This window comes from Leuciscus leuciscus (assembly GCF_965113295.1).
Source record: "Leuciscus leuciscus genome assembly, contig: HAP1_SCAFFOLD_895, whole genome shotgun sequence".
Taxonomy (NCBI): Eukaryota; Metazoa; Chordata; class Actinopteri; order Cypriniformes; family Leuciscidae; genus Leuciscus; species Leuciscus leuciscus.
The window spans coordinates 2284-9085 of record NW_028117845.1 but is presented as its reverse complement, the minus strand read 5'-3'; the positions used below and the strand labels follow the sequence as shown (position 1 = coordinate 9085).

At 36.6% G+C, this 6802-nt stretch overlaps 1 long non-coding RNA gene across 1 annotated transcript; it reads left to right on the top strand.

Moving 5' to 3' along the window:
* Positions 1-314: 314 nt before the first annotated feature.
* LOC309492062 lies at positions 315-6050 on the top strand. The gene is made up of 5 exons (XR_014203417.1): positions 315-589; positions 2837-3048; positions 4109-4179; positions 4795-4831; positions 5923-6050. It is a non-coding gene; the product is annotated as an uncharacterized lncRNA (long non-coding RNA).
* Positions 6051-6802: the final 752 nt, after the last annotated feature.

Genomic DNA, 6802 nt, shown 5'->3' with positions numbered 1-6802 from the left:
ATATTTCCACTCAGAAATTTCTCGTAAATTTTATATTTACAAAGAAACGGCAAGTGTAACAATGAATTAAATGTGAAATTTTGAAGTAAAAGACGGAAATACTATTTCTACAGTTATCACTTTGTGAATCTTTATTTGTAAAAATCGTTTAAAATTGTCTTTTCAAAAAAATGTACGTTTTAATTTACGGGTAGGGATAGGTTTAGTAAATGTACATTATGTCTGTGTGTGTCCTCGCATGGACTAGACTCCAAATGAAAAAATAAACGTGTGCATGTGTGTGTGGATGGCTGCTGTGTCAGGCTGATTGTGCTGTCAGGGTTCGAGATGCTCGATGAGCTTCCTGTTTGTCTCGCTCTGGGCACCATGTTCATCTGCAGACACTGACTGAGTGCCCTGTCTCTCTCTCTCTCTGTCTCTCTCTCTTCTCTGCTGTATCCCTGAGGCCTATAGATTGTGCAGAGCAACCTACATTCAGCAGCTTAAAGACACCGAGAGACAAGGAGGCTGGAAAGGATGGGACACAGCAAAGAGTGACAGAAAGATGGAGGAAGAAAAGAAAAGAGTGCATAACAGGAAAAAGGGTTCAGTTAAGCTCTTTCTCTAACACACATTTACACACACAAACACACACACACACACACACATAGGGAGTTTGCTGGACACTGATGCTTTGTGACATCACAGCACTTTGTCTGATATTTTAAATATGAGGTTGAGACCCTGGTTGGGGGCGGAGCTTCAGAACATCGACTACTCATCCCATATAAGCACTGACTGAGTTGAAAATGACTGTAATTATAAAAACAATGTTTGCAATTTAAATTTATTTTATTGTACATATATTTTAAAATTATGTTTTTTTCAATCATAAAAGTCATATGACATGATATTATTTTAACACTTTACAATAAGGTTTCATTTTTTTAACATCAGTTAACTACTTTAGTTAACATGAATTAAGAATGAACTACTACAGCATTTATTAATCTTAGTTAATGTTAATCTCAGCATTTACTAATTATTTAACTCAAAAGTTGTATTTGCTAACATTAGTTAATACACTGAACATGAACAAACAATGAATGCGGTATCTTTATTAACTAACATTAACAAAGACTAATACTGTAGCAAATGCATTGCTCATTGTTAGGTCATGTTAGTTAATACATTAACTCATTTTAACAAATAAGACCTTATTTTATAGTGTTAACCTAAATGGCTTAATAAACCAATGAAATTGTGTCATAATGAAATTATAAAAATGTGTAAGTACAGAATATTTCTTAATTTATTTTATTTTATTATTTTAATTTAAAATATACAAGTGAGTCAAATAAAAATTTTATAAAAGGAAAAATATACAAAGTAAAGAAAAAGTAAAGTTCACGGCTTACACTCTTTAAAATACGTCCAAGAGTTTTACAAACCGGTCTAACGACATTTTCACGCCCCTAAACATGACGCGGAACAAAAAGAACTGTGATTGGTTGCTTTACATGTCAGTCAGACAGCCTCTGGTCCTTAGCCAATGAAAGCCTCGATGGAGTCCTTCTGCCATCAGTCTGAAGCTCTGGCTACACGAGACTTGCATTAATTCACCGGGGAGAGATTGATTGACAGGCTGAGGGGTGGGACTTAGACTGACTGACAGCCATTAAATGTCATTAAGAGCAATTAGCAATTAATACAGAAGTTGTTAATCCCTGAAACAGCCGCAGTAATGAGAGTATGACAGCACACACACACACACACACACACACACACACAGAGTGACTGGTGGAGACCAGGGGAAGAAACATCAGTCAGTATCGATTGTGCTTTAATTTCTCCTGTCAGCCTTAGGCCTCAATCACACGCCACGTTTACAACTAAAGACACAAAAAACACATACATTTACACAGGAGCTTAGCAGAAACACACACTCATGTAGTGTGTCAGACTTTGTATTATGATTATTCAGTCCATTACTTTCTTTTTGTATTGAACTGCCAATTTTTTTCAGAGTTCCTTGATGAATGAAAGTTTGAACAGAATTTATTGTACTTTTTTAAAAAAGTTTTAATTTCTTTTAAAAAATCTTACAGACCCCAAACTTTAGGACAGTATTTTAATATAATAATAATTGTGTTTTTTTTCCACGATGTATATCTATTGTATATATATGTATAGTTCAAAAGTTCGAGGTCAGTAAGATCTTTTTTACAGTAAATTGAACAAACGTGACAGTAAAGACATTTATAACGTGAACGATTTTTATTTCAAATAAATGAACTTTCTATTCATCAAAAAATCCAGAAAAAAAATGTTTCAACAAAAAATATGAAGCAGCACAACTTTTTCAACATTGATAATAATATTAAGAAATGTTTCTTGAGCAGAAATGATTTCTGAAGGATCATGTGACACTGAAGACTGGAGTAATGATGCTGAAAATTCAGCTTTGATCAAAGGAATAAATGATATTTTAAAATATATTCAAATTGAAAACAGCTATTTTAAATTGTAATAATATTACTGAATATTGCTGAGCATAATCGACTTTTGACTTCTTTCAGAAACATGAAACCAATCTTGTAGGCTACTGTATAGGCTATATACAGTATATAAATCCAGAATTTAATGGATTTCATGGTATATATATGTGTGTGTGTGTGTATGTATATATATACCATGAAATCCATTAAATTCTGGCTGAATTTGGATACAGCATACTACTCATACTAGTTGTGATATATCTTTATTTGGCAGAAATAGTAAGAGTGCTTAGCCAGTCTCTCTCACTTTATCACTTTTGATTTCTGTGTCTTCGTCTTCCACTTTGCCTTTCCGCTAGTTTCTGTCAGGATGGTGTGAGCGAAACGGAGGGACGAGTGGAAGAGATGATTACAGCGGTGTAACTTTGGAGCAAAAGGACAGCGAGAGACGTTTCTGAAGCGTTGAAGGAGATACGCGGAGAACGAGCGAGAGAGCGAGAGGATCCGAAGGGTCGATTTATCTTACATTGACAGGAGCGGCTTCAAACGATGACCTTGAGGACTAATGAGAGTAAATGAGTGAAATATTTTTCACTTTTAAAAAGTGAAACTATAATCAAATGGAAGCCTGAAAGATGAACTAATGAGCTTCAGCGATGATGAAAGCGTGCGAGAGAGAGAGAGAGAGCGATACGGACTGATAGAACGAGAGAGAGAGAGAGAGAGGGAGGTAGTCATTTGGCAGAGCCTGCAGTGTCAGGCCCTCACTCCTGCCATCTCATTAGCTGACCTGACGACTGCCTGATTAGAATACGTTTGATGAAAATTTCAAGGATTTTTTCCCCCACTCAACATTCACTTTTTTTTTTTTTTTTGGTGTGATTTAATAAATATTGCACAACTTTATTTTTGAGACACAGAAACTGGGAGGTAATTAATTAAGATTAAAGCCGTCTGGACCAAGTTGATTTACCGATTTACTATTCGCCCTGAAATCAACAAATATATTTATAACACAGAGACAGCAATGGACATAGAAACGTGTTGAGCACACAAGTCACACACTTGCATGTCAGATGTTATTTCACTTCAATCAAACTGAATTTGTACCCTTCAAAAATGTATTTAACATCTTATTTCAAGCAGTCCAGTTTTTTCCAGATGCTTTGTTCTTTGGTGTTTAACACTGGTTTTGCAAAACCGCTTTCTGTGCATAGCGCCACCACATGGCTAAATGCTTCAATCTTATTTGTTGACGAGGCCTTGAAGCAAACATCTTGCTCAAGTGGGTTTGATATTTTGTGGTGATTCTCGTCGTTGTGATTATGGGATGGTAACCACAAGGAACTTTGTTGCTGTCTGATTTTTTATGCTCTTTTCAGTGAAGTAAAGACATGGCTTAGAGAAAATCCAAGGCACTCTTCTATATAGCCAGTAAAATAAAGGCGTTTTAAATAATTTTGAAGAAGAGTGCCTTGGAATTTCTCTTTTCCACATTTATTTGAATTCCCGACCCCAAAGAGCACCTTCAGACATCTGACTGAACTCCCTGAGCAGTTTTTTTGTCTTCATAAGTTTAAAGTATAAAATACCATAGAATTAACTGGAAAGCATTTTTTTTTCTCTTTCAGATATTTCTACTGTGCCAGAAACGTCAGGCTTCCCCAACCATTTGAACCATCAGGATTGGGCTGTTATTTTGGTAATAATTTCATATATCTACCTTTAGCAGAAAAGTAATCAATATACACATGTACACTACTGTTTAAAAGTTTGAATAGTACTTTTTACAAATTAATACTTTTAATCAGCAAGGATGTATTAAATTGATCGAAGGTGACAGTAAAGACATTTCTAATGTTACGCAATATTTAAATTTCAAATACATTTCATAATAAGATATTTTTTTTTTTAAACATCAAATCATCATATTAGAATGATTTCTGAAGGATAATGTGACATTGAAGACTGGAGTAATGATGCTGAAAATTCAGCTTTACCATGACTGCATGCTTATAGTGATAGATAGATAGATAGATAGATAGATAGATAGATAGATAGATAGATAGATAGATAGATAGATAGATAGATAGATAGGTAGGTAGGTAGGTAGATAGATAGATAGATAGATAGATAGATAGATAGATAGATAGATAGATAGATAGATAGATAGATAGATAGATAGATAGATAGATAGATAGATAGATAGATTGATAGATAGATAGATAGATAGATAGATAGATAGATAGATAGATAGATATTTGCATACATTAATGTTAACTTTCAACTACAGTTTGATCCAGATTGTTTCATCCAGGTGGGGTGCTGTTGAAAATCAACCCTGAAAACCACAGGTTAGTCACCAAATGTTTCTTCTTTAGTGCCTAAGTGTGTCTTTTTTATGTTAAAATGTTGTCATTTTATGCAGTGACACTGGCTGGGGCGACTGCATCTGAAAACTCAGGCAGCTGACCTGTTGCTTTGCTGCCTTATCAGGCAATGACTTTGAAAGTGATGGTAATTCATACTTGGAATTTATTCTCTGCATTTAACCCATCCACGTTACTCCTCCACTTACATTTTTCCTGCCGGTATTGAAAATCGACCCAGCAACCTTCAGGTTACAAGTCTGACTCTCTAACCATTAGGCCACGACTGCCTTCGGAGGCAGCATTTAGCGTTTGCGCACGAAGGTATCTTACGAAACTGATTTCAGACAGATATCTGACTAATCTGTAAGGGTTTAATGATCTCCCGCAAAATAGAGAGAGTTTTGGTGATAACTAAGTAAAATATAATTACTACAATTGTCATTTCTTGCTAGGCATCACATTAGAAGTGGAAAACATTGGTCAAAAACTTACATTTAACTGACCAACAACCGCAACTTTCAGACTCAAATGTAATTTGTTCATCCTAACTGTCACAGAATGGAAAGCACAGGATTGTGGGATATCAAAGGCAGCCAAGGATACTGTGCTGCCTTCAAAAATCGATCAGATGAGGGTATTTCAGGAGGCAGAAAGTGAAGCTAACTTTGGATTTGGACGTGCCTTGATGCCTTCCTACCTTGGAATGCATTCTCCGAAAGCAGCATTATTAAAGGTATAGCGGAGGATCTTTCCAAATTTTAGATAAGACCCGCCCTCTCCACTTTTTGAAAAGTTTGATTGATTCACCAGAATGATTGACAATTAGGAGGACCAATAGTATAGGTTACCCACCAGGAAGTAAAACATCCTCCACTATACCTTTAAGCTTTCGGACGCATCCCAGTCGTGCAGAAATGTCACGCTTCACCCTTTGATCTCAATCTCTATCACTCCCGATTTGTCCACATCAGGATCCCTCAATCTGTTTCTGGTTCACATAAATGGTTTGTTTAACCGGCTGCTCTTCGAGAGCTCAGTAAGCACTCATTCTGTGGTCCGATTCATTTGTGCAGAGTCAATTCCCTGTGGAAGATCTAGGAGGAGCTGTTTGTTGGGCTGGAGGAACTGCCCTGTGGCGGCTCTTTGAGAGGTTAAGCTGGAGATTGTCATTGCCCAAGGTGAACTGGCTTTCAGTGGTAACCCAGGTGGAAACTAGAAAGGAGAGTTCAGGTCAGTTATAAATTCTAACAGCTCCATGCAGCGTCACAAAAAAAACAATTAATAATAGAAAATATTCTCTCTAGTTGCTGGACTTTATTTAATGAGTCCTAACCTTTGGAGAGAAGGAAATTATTTATGTATCCGGTCAAAAGTATGAATATGCAAATACAGATTGCACCCCTGGAGGACAGCACACAATGACAATCCAATGTCTATATTTTCATATTTTCGTTTGTTTTATTCATCCTCCCCTAGACACGCACGCGGAACCGCATGAAAAGCCATTACTGAAAACAGCCACAGGTGGTGACGGCTAATGCGCAACTTCCCAGCCAATCCGAACCATTCGTTGCCTTTTGCTTTTTTCCTCCACATCTATAAGTCGTAATTAAAATCAGCTTTGCATAAAAAATAGTTTCCCTGCGTGAGACGAGGTTGAAGTTAAAACGTGACCCTTTCTGGCCCGAGAGGACGTGCGTAGTAATGAACAAACTATCTGACACGAATACATCCAGCAGCCTACGTTTACATCCACCGACACCGACGCTTCTACAAGCACGTACTTGCTGTTTACTAATTCATTTACGGGAAGAAAAATTCTGTCTTTATTCTCTGGCTGCGGAGTTAAATACTCGGCCTTGAGAAATCAGACCATCAGCCTCTGAGCTACAGCAGCTGCAACTAAATTAGTATGCCATTAGCATGTTTTATTTCTTTAGGTGAGGAATTACA